The sequence below is a fragment of the Rhinolophus sinicus genome, chromosome X, assembly GCF_036562045.2.
Source record: "Rhinolophus sinicus isolate RSC01 chromosome X, ASM3656204v1, whole genome shotgun sequence".
In the NCBI taxonomy this organism is placed as follows: Eukaryota; Metazoa; Chordata; class Mammalia; order Chiroptera; family Rhinolophidae; genus Rhinolophus; species Rhinolophus sinicus.
The window spans coordinates 30,163,579-30,178,850 of record NC_133768.1 but is presented as its reverse complement, the minus strand read 5'-3'; the positions used below and the strand labels follow the sequence as shown (position 1 = coordinate 30,178,850).

The 15,272-nt window shown below is 43.1% G+C and overlaps 2 pseudogenes; both read right to left on the bottom strand.

Moving 5' to 3' along the window:
* Window positions 1-727: 727 nt before the first annotated feature.
* Window positions 728-1,280, bottom strand: LOC141569699 (ferritin heavy chain pseudogene; annotated as a pseudogene).
* Window positions 1,281-10,603: 9,323 nt separating this feature from the next.
* Window positions 10,604-11,152, bottom strand: LOC141569546 (ferritin heavy chain pseudogene; annotated as a pseudogene).
* Between the last annotated feature and the right edge of the window lie 4,120 nt (window positions 11,153-15,272).

Genomic DNA, 15,272 nt, shown 5'->3' with positions numbered 1-15,272 from the left:
TGCTAACTGCAATCCCCTCTTGTTAGCTCAGCCACCATCTTCTTGCTAGCCCACCACCCCCACCCCATTTGCTGCTAGCGTAGCCACGGCAGTTATATTAGTGGCCAATGGCTCACCGGTTATAGCTGATGGCCAAGTAGCCACAGCTGATGGCCATCCAATCACAGTTGATGGCCAGTTACTAAACGAGTGAGCACCTTTCCACGTGAGGGTGAGAGCCCGGAAACCGCACTTCTGCCTCTGTCCCCACACCTGCCCAATCCCATTCCCTGCACTCTTCCTCCACAGGCCACCACAGTCGTGATTTCAAACCATTTTTTAATTGGTTTACCGTGCACACACTTACAGATACCAGGGCCCCAGACCACCCATCTCAGCCCACCCCACACACCACCCTGTTTATAATGCAAAGCTTAACTGTGTTTATCTGGGTCCCATGCAATACCTTCTCCCTCTATCCACGGAGACCCAGAGCTGCATGTGGATGGGGCATGCGTGGCTGGAGAGGCTCCTGGATACTTGTTTTAAACCCGAGGAGGTAACAGTTTTGCACACACCAATCACCCGGACACTTTTATTTATTCAAGAATCATTAACTTTATTAGAAAAAAATGGCAAAACTTGAAGGTAAAGGTTAAACGTTTTGCAAAGGAAATACTGCAATGTGCCTGGTCGGCATGGTGACCAGGGGAAGTCACCCAGTGGCTATGGGGCAGGCAGTCCAGACTCAGTTCTTTTTGTCACTGTCGCCCAGGGTGAGCTTGTCAAAGAGGTACTCTGCCAGGCCGGATTCCGGGGCTCCCATCTTGCGCAGGTTGGTGATGTGGTCCCTCAGCTCGTTGATGAACTCCACCTGCCCCTGCAGGCAGTGACTGCTCAGGAAGGCGCACAGGTGGGCGTCCTTCTTCTCGGTGGCCAGCTGGTGCAGGTCGAGCAGGCTCTGGTTCACGCTCATCTCCAGGTGCAAGGCGCACTCCATGGCCTTCAGGCCGTTCTCCCAGCGGTTGCGGTCAGGCCTGCTGATGTTGCGCAGGCGGAGGCGGCCCCCGCGCTGGGTCTGCAGCTCCATCAGCTTCTCCGCGTGCTCCCTCCCCCGGCTGGACTGCTGCAGGAAGAAGCGGGCAAAGTGCTTCAAGGCCACCTCGTGGCTGCTGAAATAGGAGGCCATGGACTCATACACGTAGGAGGCGTAGAGCTCCAGCACGATCTGGTTGTTGATGGCGGCCTCGCATTCGGGGTAGTAGTTCTGGCGCACGGACGAGGGCGGCGCGGTCGTCATGGCTGGAGGTGCGGGCCGAGGCGAGGGCGAACGCGGCGGCCGGGCCTTGGAGCAGGCGACTAGGGCAGCCACAAGCTGAGTCACGGGCGGTGCTGCCAGGCACCTCAGCAAACTCCCCGGATGGACCAGGAGGACGCCCTCTGTTGGGCTCCGAGGCAGGGCGGAAGGACCGGAAATGACTTCCCTTGAGGGCTGGGGGGCGGGGTGGGGGCCTTTATGATTCCCGTGGGGGAGGGGCTGGGGGAGGGGCTCTGTGTTCCAGGTTCCATCCCAGCCTTGTGAGCGCAATGGACTCTGTGCGGAGCACTTGGCATCTAAAAGTTTTCAATGTAGCAATTTTTAATTTTCCAACTACTTTCTACTATTCTGGTTACTCCCTTTAAATGCAACCTCTTCTCATAAAAAAAAAAAATTACCGAATATTGTGAGAATATTATAATTTAGATTTTTGGTAAAGTTCTCTAGTTTTTCCTGGTGTATGTAGGTAAGAATATATATATATATATATATATATATATATATATATATATATATACATACATATATATACATACATATATATGAGAATATATATGTAGGGAAGAATATATATATAAAGAATATATATGTATAAAAAATACACACACACACACACAGACACACACACACACACAGAGGGTGCCAGAAAATGTATACACCTTTTACGAAAGGAAAAAATGGTATTAAAATTGTAATACCCGGTATATACCGATAACGAAAGATTACTAATACAAGTCATGATTGACTTCTGCATTTATAGGAGGTGTTCAAAAGGGTTACCATCAGCGTAATTTTAATACAGTTCTTTCCATTCTTAAATTGCATATTCATGTTTTTGGCTGCCATATATATATATATATATACATATATATATACATATATACACACATATATGTATTTGGTTGGTGCAAAAGTAATTGCAGTTTAAAAGGTTAAAATAACTTTGAAAACTGCAATTACCTTTGTACCAACCATATATACATAGATATAGATATAGAGACAGATGTTTTTCCTCCTAAAATACCTCTGTTTATTCCTCATGATCTTCTCTTGGTTTCATATTTGGGAGTAATGGGCCCATTTGCTTAGTCTAAGTAATTGGCATGGATGCGATCTGCAGTTGTAATGTCCATTTGTGTAGTAGGCTTGTCCTCCGAATGGAATTTGAAGTGTGTGAGTTATGCAGTGGTTTCCTTTGGTGGTGCATTTTATGGAGCTTGCATGTAGGAGAGGGACCCTCCCAAATGCCAAAAGCATGGCATTTCACTAACATTGGAAGACTTTTGTGTATCAGTCTTGTAGGTAGATATATACTTCTGTTTTATTTCTTTTGTTCTATGCAAGTCGGCATTGTCTCTGATTAGCTCTGTTTTGGTTTCCTTCTTTCTCAAATAATTCAGTGCCTTGCAATGTAATTTGGGAGATTAAAGCAGATCCAAGCCAAATGGTTTTGTCCAATGTAAATAAGGTTGGGGTAGGGTCAGAGCAGAACAGTAGCCAACACATCAGTTTTTTCAACTGGTAGCTCTTTAATGTCACAGTCCACCCAGGACCCTCTACAGTTGTTTGAATTCACAGACTCTATTCTTGAACTTTCCTTGTATGCACTTGCCCTTGTGTTGCAGGTATTTTAAAGTCTCTGGTTTTATGGGTTTGGAAGTGTCCCATTAGTATAGCCGATACTTCCTCATAATGGCTGGTTTGCTATCTCTATCCTTTCCAGTTTGTGTGTGAGGAGATCAGTCTTCCTGTGTCTAAACCTCCACCATAGTTCAGTTATATCATTTTTCACTTTTTAGAAATACAAATACTTATTTTTTAAGTAGTTAATGCGTTCACCTGACTCAAAAGCCACATACTTCTACCCTCTGTAGGCAACCAATGAAGTATTATTGTTATAATCAGGAGAAGAGAGAGGAAGAAAGAGAAGAAAGAATCCCCAAGTTAAGGAAAAGTACAGACATAAGAATGTTTAGAAACATATTGTTTAAAAGCATACGATATTTGAGTGCACGTGGAACAGTTACCAAGACAGACCTTATTCTGTGCCATGCAGTCAGTCTCAATAAATTTAAATGCATTCAAAATCATGCAAGATATGCTCTCACCAAAATGGACTTAAAGTAGACATCATGAAGGGCAAGCTATGTGAAAGTCACCAAATATTTGGAAGCAAAGTATACAATACACTTCCGAAAAATCCATGCGTCAAAGTGAAGATCAAGTGGATGTGAAAGATTATTTGGAACTGAATGTGAGCCAAACATAACATATGCAGATTCATAGGATACAGCTCAACCAGTGCTTAGATGCAAATTTACAGCACTAAAATCCTTATATTAGAAAAGAAGGAAAGTCTCAAGTAAATTATCTAACTTCCCACCTTAAGGAACTAAAAGAATGAGGGACAAAATAAATCCAAATCAAGCAGAGGGAAGGAACTTTTGTGCTAAGTCAAGAAGTGTTTTATAATCCGAGACAAAGCTAAGATGTTGAGGACCCTGAATAAAGCAAGGGTGAAGCATGGCTGCTCTGACTGGGGATTGACCCCAGGGAGAGGCCAGTGGGTCAGCTTTAAGGTCTGTGGTTGGGCTTCAAGTTCTGATGATGGCTTCTTATCCACCACCCAGGAGTGGAATAACATGAAGAGAGCATTCAAAAAAGGGGATTTTACACTCCCTCAGGGGAGAAAAATGTGGTTAAATTGAATTCACCAACAAATACTCATTAATTTCTGTTTGTGAGGCTCTGTTCAAGATCCACTACAGAGGAAAGAAGCCTTCACTTACTAGCTGAGCGGTTTCAGACAGTGGTACTACTCTGAAATCACTTTCTCAGATGTAAATTAAGGAAGATCCATATCTCACACGGGTGTGTCAATGACACAGACAGTGTCTGGAAAGAACAAAAAACAATACCTCATATACAGTACACGCTTGGTACATACTGGGTATTTAAAAACACGGTGGAAATACCTGACATATAGCACACTTGATATTTAAAAAGAAGGGAGTATTTAAAAACGGGGAAAAATGAGTTTCATTTTGAATGACATTGAAAAGTGCTTTCTCCTTGTGGTTTTTTTTATATCTGTTAGACACAAGAAACGTAAGTAACATATGTCCACAAAGTACCTTGAGCATTAAGGCTAACTGTATTTACTTATCAGGAAGTAAACAGTGGGGTGCAGACGAAATGTCATAGTTTATACCTCTGGCTCAGTTATACCAGGGCTCTACACTGGGTTCTGCAAAGCTGTTGCCCTTATCCTCATGGTGGCAAGGTGGCTGCCCCAGCATCTGGCATTACATCCTCATACCCGCATCACAAACAGAATGACAAAATGGGGCAAATTGATTTCTTTTCAGAAATGTCATTACTTTGTCCAGCATGTCTAATTTTATAAGAAATCCAGCATATTTCTGTTTTTATCTGAGTTCAAAACTTAGTCATGTGACCAACCCTATCAGCTTAAGAGACTACAAAAAGAAGCATCTTGAAACAGGAGAACACTTCCATGATTGATTCAGACTGATTATGATTTGTGCCAAGGGAGCGGACACATTGTCATTCAGAAAAATCCAGTGTTCTTTTAGTAAGTAAGAGGGATGAGATGGCTGTTGGATGAGAGCAATCAAGAGTGTGTGTCATACTCTCTTTACTGAGATGCTGGATTAAATCATTAGTACCTTAGACTCAATTCATTCAAGTAATTGCTTTCTTTTCTACCAAAGGATTTTGGTGGTAGAGAGAAATTGATGGTGAAACGGCAGTGCACATTTGGACATACACAAAAATTAAAACGTTAAAAATACTTGGCAGTTTTAAGTGAATTTTGGATATGGTAAGGAACACCCATGGAGCCATAGGTAGGGTAGTCATACCACTATAGTCTCACTGGCAGCTGGGTTGGAGACACAGGAAGCAAGAGCCGCACGATACGCAACCTGCTGTCCACTTCTCTGCCAACCAACCTCACTAGCTAACAGCAATCCACGCTTGCTAGGTTAGCCATGGCAGTTATATCAGTGGCTAATGGCTAACCGGTTGCCCCGACCAGCGGGGAGCGGAATGAGGAAGGAGCTTTACTTAGCAGAGACGTGACCTTTTAAGGGCAAACTGACTGTTCCAGGAATTAGGTCATGTGCTGCCGGATGGCATAGTTTTTCTGAGTCAGGCTCCTACAACCGGTAACAGCTGATGGCCAACCAGTCACAGCTGATGACCATCTACTACCCAAATCAGGAACTTTCCACGTGAGGCCGAGAGCCTGGAAACTGCTCTCTGGGACTCTGTCAACACAGTGATATATAGATGATGTATTACAGAATAGTACACTTGAAACCTATGCAACTTTACTAATTGTTGACATCCCAATAAACTTAAAAAATAGACAAACTAATTTGTGAGTAAATATTTTCAGAAAGAGAGAGACGGGTGAGGAAAGAGAGAGAGTGAGCGAGCCTGTGTATAGCACCAAATGAGAGGTTTCCAAATCTCTGGATATTTGCAAGTTTGTTTGTATTTTTAAAGATGTTATTGGGGAAGGGGAACAGGACTTTATTGGGGAACAGTGTGTATTTCCAGGACTTTTCTCCAAGTCAAGTTGTTGTCCTTTCAATCTTAGTTGTGGAGGGTGCTGTTCAGCTTCAAGTTGTCCTTTCAGTCTTAGTTGTGGAGGACGCAGCTCAGCTCCAGGTCCAGTTGCTGTTGTTAGTTGCAGTGGGCACAGCCCACCATCCCTTGTGGGAGTTGAACCGGCAACCTTGTGGTAGAGAGGACAAGCTCCAACCAACTGAGCTATCTGGGAGCTCAGCAGCAGCTCAGCTCAAGGTTCCCTGTTCAATCTTAGTCGCAGGGGGCGCAGCCCACCATCCCTTGCAGGAGTTGACGAATCAAACCAGCAACCCTGTGGTTGAGAGCCCACTGGCCCATGTGGGAATCAAGCTGGCAGCCTCCTGCGGCGTTAGGAGCATGGAGCTCCAACCGTCTGAACCACTGGGCTGGCCCCTGGATATTTGCAAGTTTGATAATTGTTCCCTACAATAACCAAACAAACAAAACAGAAATAGACACATAATACAGAGAACATTTGGACGGTTGACAGATGGAGGGGTTGGGGGGATGGGTGAAGGGGTGGAGCGATTAGGAAGTATAAATTGGTACTTACAAAAGAATCATGGGGATGTAAGGTATAGCATAAGGAATATAGTCAATTATTTGGTAATATGTATCTCCTGTGTCAGATGGGTACTAGATGTATTGATGCGATCACTTGGTAAGTTATATAAACCTCTAATCTCTGTGTTCTTTACCTGAAATGAATACTCTATGTCAACTAATTGAAAAATACAAGAATTATTTCAAAAATTGTTCTTGTTGACGTTAGAGTACGTTTTTATGATGTTTGGTTCAGTACTTATCTGGGGGTATGGCCCAAGTATTAAAATAGAGGCATGGGTGTTATTTTCCAGCACCCCACGTGATTCCAAAGTGCAGCCCCCTTTAACAACCAGAGTGCTAAAGGGTGCTTCTCAAAACTCAGTGTTCATATTCATCACCCGGGGGTCTTGTGAAATGTACATCCTGATTCAGTAGGTCTGGGGTGGGGCTTAAGACTATTGTGCTTGTAACCAGCTCTCAGGAGAGGCTGAAGCGGCTGGTTCACACAACACACTTTCAGAGGCAGGTTGTAATTGCCAGGGAAGCCTAGGTCCTGCCCCCGAGACTCATGTAATTGTCCCGGGTTGTGTCCATACCGAGGACTGCAACTGCTTCTAATGTACAGCAAAGCTTGAGAATCTCCATGCGAAGTACATAGTGATTTACGGATTGTAATGATTATTTTATCAGTGGCCGAATGCGGTCCCCTCCTCCCATTCCGCTGCACCCAGACTCCTCCCTCTCCTATTCAGGTCCCAACATGCAGATGATGGTGGGATCAGGATTAGCACTTTATCTGTTCACCCTTTCCCACCTCTGAGGAGTCGGATGTAGTTCCTGCTGGAAAGAGGAGGATTAGGCATTTGGGTTTGGGAAGAAGAAACAAAAAGCGTTCTAGGGGGCGATTTCCAAAAAAAGCCGGTTGAAGCAGAATGGCGCAGGGATTACCAGGGAAACTTGTCACTGGAAAACTCGCCTCTAGTCTGGGGCCTGACTGTGCAGCAGTGGAAACAGTGATCTACGCTCCTGGGTCCTGGCAGCACCTGACAACCAAGCAGATATGAAGGATTTCTCCTCCTCAATGGCAGAGGGACAACATAGGTGGAAATGCAAGAAAGACCTCTAGTGGTAAAGAATAGACATGAAATCATCTCCCTGAAGCATAAACCCCACACAGCAATCCGGAGTAGATGACAATAAATGTCAACTTACAAATAATATGTGTACTGTATGTGCTGGGCACAGTTGTAAGCATTTTAAAAATATTAACTCATTTAATCTCCTTGGCAACCAAATGCTATTAACAATTTTATTATCCCTATTTTATGTGGGAGGAAACTGAGGCACAGAGACGTTAAATAACATGCTCAAATTCACTCAATTTAGTGAGCGGCTGAACAGGCAATGTGAGGTTCAGAAAACACCACAGGAAACTGCCTCTCCAATACAGGAAAGAAGGAGGATTGTCAGTCAATTTACAGTTATAAACACATAAGATACTCACCCTGTGCATCCACATATCTAGAGGAGATTGATAATTTATATATCTCAGAGGAAGTCAGAGAGAGGAGTGGTCCTCACAGTAGAGAAAGAATGAAAAGGTCAAGTTTGACTAAGAGGAGGAAAGGGGCAAGAGCATTTTCTGGAAACTAAGTTAAAGGGACATATTCCTCATTGAAAAGCAAGTATTAAAGTAAAATCACGACAAATGTGAAAGGTAATTAATTCCTACTGTGTAGCTTATCTTGTCTCTATATTAGTAAATGTTAAAATCAATTTGCAAAGTTTACATAGACTCAAGCTAGCCATGTGTCCGTGATAAGGGATGCAAATCTGTAATTTTAAAAACAACTTTTCTTTAGTAGCGTACTATCACTTTTTAAATGTAGTCAATGAATTGCATATCTAAAAAAGGCTGGATGCACTTTTATTTTATTTAAGGAGGGCATAGCTCACAGTTGCCCATGCGGGATTGAACCAGAAAACTTGGTGTTATCAGCACCATGCTCTAACCAACTCAGTTAATCGCCCCCCAACCGTTTGTTTGTTTGTTTGTTTGTTTGTTTTTATTGAACTTTATAAGGGTGATAATGGTTAGTAAAACTACATAGGTTTCAAGTGTACACTTCTGTAATACGTCATCTGTATATCACATTGTGTGTTTAAAAGCAAGAGTCAATTCTCCTTCCATCATCATATTTTGACTCCAATTACCCTCATTTACCTCCCCCCTCCCCCCTTACCCAGTGGTAACCACCAAACTATTGTCTGTAATTTTTAACTTTTATCTTTGTAACTGCACAGGGCAGAGAAGAAACCTGTTTTGACTTCTTTTCCCATTGAGGGACAACCTGAGGGTTTACAGGGGCCCATAGGGATTCATCACATCAGTGTGGATGTGAGAGAGACTGAGTTTTTAAAGGGCAAGAGGAAAAAAACAATAAGTAGATCTATCATTACCTTAAGGAATCTTTTCACTTTTGTAACTGAGAAATGATTTCTTTCTACCCATAGCCATGAAGAGAAGGTAATAGGCTAACTCCTCTCCACATCTTGCAAGGAGAAACCAGAGGGCACAAGAGTTTAAGAACAGGCTGATTTGGAGAAACACTCTGAGCAGACACAGCTGGCCATGGTCTGGAATGAGGACAGGGTCCAGGTGGGGCCAGGAGCCCCCGAGCTTTTCCAACACCTCAACCCATCCTCTAATGTTAGGTGCCTTGGTCTTGGTGCTGGCTGGCGCATGCTGTGTCTCTCTACTCTCTTTAGGGTGAGCTTATCCAGTCCCGTGACCTCAATGCCCCCTATAGCTGATGTGTCCCACATGTGTTATTTCCAAAGGTGACATCCCACCTGACCTCCAGATTCATTTTTTTCTGGCTACCTGCATGACATTTCCACCTGGCCGTCTAATGGGTACCTCAGATTTTACAGGACACACCTATCCCACTGCTCGTGTTCTCCCGCATATGTCCCCAGATTAATAAATAGCAACCCCTTCAACCCGGGTGTGTAAGTCCAAATATCAGAAAATTTATTACTTTTCTCAAGTCCCACTACTCACCCCTGGTCCTTTAAGAAAATCTTATTTATTCATCCAAATCTGTCTAGAATTTGTCTATGTCTCCTCATTTCTACAGCCTCCAGTTCAGTTCAAACCCATTGTCTCTCACCTGGACCAGCTGTATTATCTCCTATCTGCTCCTTCAGGTTCCACTCTCCACCCTTTACATTCTGCAAAGCAGCCAGAATAACTGACTTAACATTCAGGGGGATTTGTTCTACTTAATATTCAATATTCAATATCACAATTTTGACCTCCATCCACCAATTTGTATTTTGAGCCCTCTGGTGGTAATTTTTTTATTTGTTTTTTTTTTTTTTTTTTTGGGGGGGTGCCCTGTTGCTTTATAACAAGAATTGGTTTCAATGAACTAGAAATCTCACCTGTCTGTATTCTAATACATGCCCAGCATTGGTGCCCACAGAAAGTCACCCCTACATCTATGGGAAAGCTGGCCCTATCCACAGGTACATTATCACTGCAGGCCATGGTGAGCTTGCCGAAGAGGTAGTCTGGCAAGCTGGCTTCCAAGGCCCCAAATTTGCTACCTAGAATTAACTGATACCATTTCAGATAAAGGGAATAACCCCTTTATTACAATCCCTGCCCAATACCATTCCCTTCACTCTTCCTACACAGTCTACCACAGTCGTGATTTCAGACCATTTTTTAATTGGTTTACTGTGCACACACTTACAGATACCAGGGCCCCAGACCACCCATCTCAGCCCAACCCCACACACCACCCTGTTTATAATGCAAAGCTTAACTGTGTTTATCTGGGAGCCACGCAATACCTTCTCCCTCCATCCACGGAGATCCGGAGCTGCATGTGGATGGGGCATGCGTGGCTGGAGATGTTCCTGGATACTTGTTTTAAACCTGAGACAGTGACAGTTTTGCATACACCAATCACCCGGAGACCTTTATTTATTCAAGAACCATTAACTTTATTGGAAAAAAATGGCAAAACTTGAAGGAAACGGTTAAACGTTTTGCAAGGAAAATTCTACAATGTGCCTGGTCGGCATGGTGACCAGGGGAAGTCACCCAGTGGCTATGGGGATGGCAGTCCAAACTCAGTTCTTGTCGCTGTCACGCAGGGTGAGCTTAGCACACAGGTCCTCTGCCAGGCTGCATTCCAGGGCTCCCATGTTGCGCAGGTTGGTGATGTGGTCCCCCAGATCTTTGATGAACTTCATTTGCTGTAACAGGTAGTGACTCTTGAGGAAGTCGCACAGGTTGGCGTCCTTCTTCTCGGTAGCCAGCTGGTGCAGATCGAATAGGCTCTGGTTCACGCTCATCTTCAGGTGGAAGGCGCACTCCAAGACTGTTAAGGCGTTCTCCCAGCAGCTGGGGTCAGGTCTGTAGATATCCTGCAGGCTGAGGCGGCCCCCGCGCTGGTTCTGCAGCCACATCAGGCTCTGGGCATGCTGCAGCTCCTGGCTGGACTGCTGCAGGAAGAACGGGGCGAAGGGCTTCAAGGCCACGTCTTCGCAGTTGAAGTAAGAGGCCATGGTCTCGAACATGTGAGAGGCGTAGAGCTCCAGGGAGATGTGGTAGTTGATGGCGGCCTCGCATTCGGGGTGGTAGTGCTCGCTGACAAACTGGGGCTGCACGGTCGTCATGGCTGGAGGTGCGGGCCGAGGCGAGGGCGAACGCGGCGGCCGGGCCTTGGAGTGTCTCGGGACCAGGCGACCAGGGCAGCCAGAAGCTGAGTCAGGGGCGGTGTTGCCAGGTACCTCAGCAAACTCCCTGGATGGACCAGGAGGACGCCCTCTGTTGGGCTCTGAGGCAGGGCAGAAGCTTTGGGAGTGGACAGTAAATGAGTTCCGTTGAGGGCTGGGGGGCGGGGTGGGGGCCTTTCTTGTTGGGGTGGGGGAGGGGCTAGTGGAGCGGGCTCTGTGTTCCAGGTTCTATTCCAGCCTTGTAAGAGCAGGGGACTCTGGGCTTAGTACTAAGCATCTAAAAGTTTTTAATGTAGCAATTTCTTATTTCCAAGGACTTCCTACTATTCTGGTTACTCCCTTTAATAGCACCCTGATCTCATGTAAAAAAAATAAAGACAACTATTCTTAAAATTGTGAGAATATTCCTTTGAAGATTTAAGTAAACTTCTCTTCCTCTTCATGTAATACACTTACATAAATATATATAAACATATATACACATACACAGATATTTTGCTATATGTATATATGTATATTTGTGTATATATATGTGTGTATATATATATATGTAAATTTTTTTCTGCTTTCCAAAACAGCTGTTTGTTCAACATGATCATCTCTTACATATCCTCAAACATCTGGAAAACATTTGATATGTGGTATATAAACCAAAACCAACAAAAGAACGAGACAAACAAATGAGAAACAAAAACTCATAGACACAGACAATAGTTTAGTGGTTACCAGAGGGTAAGGGGGGTGGGGGTGGTAGATGAGGGTAAGGGGGATCAAATATATGGTGATGGAAGGAGAACTGAATCGGGGTGGTGAACACACAATGGGATTTATAGACGGTGTAATACAGAATTGTACACCTGAAATCTATGTAAATTTACTAACAATTGTCAGCCCAATAAACTTTAATTTTAGAAAAAGGAAACATTTCTGCTTTCATATTTGGTAGTAATGCGCACATTTGATTAGCCTAGGTAATCGGCACGGATCTGATCTATAGTCATAATGTCCATTTCTCTAGCAGGCCTCTCTGAATGGGAAGGTGGAGTGAGTCAATTATGAAGTTGTTTCTTTTGGGGGCACATTGCATGGAGCTTGCAAGTAGGAGAGGGACCCTCCCAATTGCCAAAAGCATGGAATTTCTCTAATATTGTAAGACTTCTGGGGATCTATCTTGTAGGTAGACGAGTTCTTCTGTTTTATTCCCCTTCTGCTATGCAGGTTGGCATTGTCTCTAATTTGCTCTATTTTGGTTTCCTTCTTCCTCAAATAATTCAGTGTCTTTGGAGTGTAGTTTCGGAGATTAAATCGGGTCCAATGACAATTTGGTTTTGTCCAGTATAAGTAAGGTTGGGGGAGGTTTAGAGCAGGATAGAAGCAAAAAGATCAGTTGTTCACACATTAGCTCTTTAATGTCACAATCCACCCAGGACCCTCTACAGTCCTTTGATTTAACTCACTCTGTTCTTGAACTTTCTTTGCGTGAGCTTGCCCTTCTGTTGCAGGTATTTTTAATTCTCTGGTTTTATCAGTCTGCAAGTGTCTTCCATTTCTATCTCGGAGACTTCCTCACAATGACTGGTTTGCTAACAGTGCATCCTAGTGTGTGTGTGTAGATCATTATTTCTGTGTCTGAACCACCACCATAGTTCAGTTATATCATTTTTCACTTTTTAGAAATACAAATACTTAATTTTTAAATACTTAATGCTTTCACATGATGCAAAAGCCACATACCCTATGGCAACCAACAACGCATAATTGTTATAATCAGGAGAAGAGAGAGGACAAAAGAGCAGAAACAATCCTTAAGTTAAGAAAAAGTGCAGAGACATGAGAGCAATGTTTAGAAGCATATGATTTTCGAGTGCACATGGAACTGTTACCATGAGACACCTTATTCTGCACCATGCAACAAGACTCAATAAATTTAAATGGATTCAGATCATGCGAGGTATGGTCTCCGACAATAATGGACTTAAAGTAGACATCGTTAAGAGCAACATATGTGAAAATCTCAATATTTGGAAGCAAAGAATACACTGCACTTCTGAACAATTGGTGTAGCAAAGTGAAGATCAAGGGGATATGAAAGATTATTTGGAACTCAGTGTAAGCCGAACATAACATATCCAGATTCATGGGATACAGCTAATCCAGTGCTTAGATGCAAATTTATAGCACGAAAATCCCTATATTAGAAAAGAAGGAAAGTCTCAAATAAATTATCCAACTTCCCACCTTAAGGAACTAAAAGATGAGGGACAAAATAAATCCAAATCAAGCAGAGGGAAGGAACTTTTGTGCTAAGTCAAGAAGTGTTTTATAATCTAAGACAAAGCTAAGATGTTGAGGACCCTGAATAAAGCAAGGGTGAAGCATGGCTGCTCTGACTGGGGATTGACCCCAGGGAGAGGCCAGTGGGTCAGCTTTAAGGTCTGTGGTTGGGCTTCAAGTTCTGATGATGGCTTCTTATCCACCACCCAGGAGTGGAATAACATGAAGAGAGCATTCAAAAAAAGGGATTTTACACTCCCTCAGGGGAGAAAAATGTGGTTAAATTGAATTCACCAACAAATACTCATTAAGTTCTGTCTATGAGGCTCTGTTCAAGGTTAGCTACAGAGGAAAGAAGCCTTCACTTACTAGCTGAGTGATTTCAGACAGTGGTACTACTCTGAAATCACTTTCTCAGATGTAAATTAGGGAAGATCCATATTTCACAGGGGTGTGTGAATGACACAGACAGAGTCTGGAAAGAACGAGAAACAATACCTGACATACAGCACACACTTGGCACATACTGGGTATTTAAAAACAGGGCGGAAAGATGGGTTTAATTTTGAATGATGTTGAAAAGGGCCTTCTCCTCATACTCTGCTTATATTTGTTAGACACAAGAATCGTAAGTAGCAGAATGTCCAAAACGGAGCTTGAGCATTAAGGCTAACTGTGTTTACTTATCAAGAAGCTAGCTGTGGGGTTCACAGGAAATGTCATCGTTTATGCCTCTGCCTCAATTATAACAGGGCTCTACACTGGGGTTGCAAATCTGTTGCCCTTGTCCTCATGGTTGCCAGGTGGCTGCACTTGCACCTGGCATCACATCCTCATACCCGCATCACAATCAGAATGACAAGACCAAGTGCAAAATTATTTTTTTTTTCACAAATATCATCACCTTATTCAGAAAGTCAAATTTAACAGATATCCAGAGTATTTCTGTATATATCTTAGGTTGAAACTCAGTTATTCGACCAAACCTGTCAGCAGGAGAGACTACAAAAAGAAGAATTTTGAAATAGGAAAAACACTTTCATGACTGATTCAGACTGATTATGATTTGTGCCAAGGGAGCGGAAAAATCCAGTGTTCTCTTAGTAAGTAAGAGGGATGAGATGGCTGTTGGATGAGAAATCAAGAGTGTCTGTCATAATCTCTTTCCTGAGATACTGAATTAAATCGTAAGCACCTTAGATTCAATTAATTCAAGCAATTGCTTTCTCTTCTAGTGAAGGGTTGCGGTGGTAGAGAGAAATTGATAGTAAAATGCAGTCTGTATTTGGACATACACAAACAATTGAAATATTAAAAATATTTGGCAGTTTTAGGTGAATTTAGGACCTGTTACTATAGACAAGGGACAGCAAACATTTCAGTGAAAGGCATACTACTAGCAAATAATTTAGGCTTTATGGGACATATGGACTCTTTCTCTCAATCTCTCTCTCTCTCTCTCTCTCTCTCTCTCTCTCTCGATGACTACCTTTGCTGTGCACATCCTGCAATAGGATATATGTAAATAAGTTGTCATGGCTCTGCTCCAATAAAATTTCATCACAAAAACAGCGAAACTCACAGCAAGTTCTTTTGTGGATATCAGCAAAATTATTCTGAAGTTGGTATGGAGAGGCAAAAGACACAGAATAACCAACATAATATTAATGGAGAAGAATAAAGTTCTCTGACACTACACGACTGCGAGACTGCCTGCAAAGTGACAGTAGTGGAGACAGTGTGGATTTGTGAACACATAGCCCAGTAGGCAATGGAACAAACTCTG